Here is a 982-nt window from a genome sequence, read left to right on the forward strand (position 1 = left end):
TCAGCAATTCCAAGATCGCCGCTCTGATACCATGCTAAAATATGAAAACTATGAGAGAATATTTGTTTGTGGGAATTTTCTGTGTATTCTTCTCCTTGTAGGAGGTCATATTTATAATACAACGAAACCTGAATGGGCAAGTAAATAATAAATTCCTAAATCTATTTGCAGTAGGAAATCAGGAATTAAAGTAAATCAATTACAATTATAATAGGAATTCTTAGTGTGTAAGGAAAGTAAGTCAATATCCACAAGTCACGCCAACAGATATATCCACTTGACCTTGATTTCAATTGAAACAAGGGAAATGCAGGTCATGGAGGTGGTTGCTTTCGTTGATTTGAGGCAATGCAGAATATCTTTATTTTATTTTGTTTGATTATTGACGACGTCCATCCATGAAAGCAGGTGGGTTGTGGAGAACAGATTAGACAAGCTAAAGTTTTCTAGGCAGAAACAGGCCTACTGTTACTTCTCTGCTGCTGCAAACCTTTTCCCTCCTGAACTATCAGATGCCTGTAAAAGTTTGATAATATTTTGTAATCTTCTTATCAATTTCAGAGATAGAGAGGTGTAAGAGGAATGAAGAGGAGAGAATCTGTAAAACTGCTCTGCTTGGCTCATAAAGTCAGTGAGCCAGCCTATGTATATTCTTTCTCATTTCTGTTTTTTTTTAAAACGCACACACACACTCAGCATGTTGTACATGACCGTTAGCCTTAGCTGGATGCACACACTTAGTTTTGCATCTCAGCCTTACACCTGTCATTTTCTAAGACAAAGTGAATACACAATGAAATACTTGGCTAGTTAACATTAAGCTGAGATTAGCTCAATGCTTATACACTGAAGGAAGTTGAGGTTCCACCCCAAAACCAATTGGCAATGGGGGGAGTAGCTCAACTCCTTATAAACCCAGGCTAGGTCCCTTAACATTTCAATGTGGGACAAACACTCTCAACACGCCACCATACGTGTGGGC

At 38.4% G+C, this 982-nt stretch overlaps 1 pseudogene; it reads left to right on the forward strand.

Annotated features, from left to right (window-relative positions):
* Nucleotides 1-982, forward strand: part of LOC18780379 — a 16,145-nt pseudogene that overhangs the window by 8,422 nt on the left and 6,741 nt on the right.

The sequence above is a fragment of the Prunus persica genome, chromosome G4 (genome assembly GCF_000346465.2).
Source record: "Prunus persica cultivar Lovell chromosome G4, Prunus_persica_NCBIv2, whole genome shotgun sequence".
NCBI lineage: Eukaryota > Viridiplantae > Streptophyta > Magnoliopsida > Rosales > Rosaceae > Prunus > Prunus persica.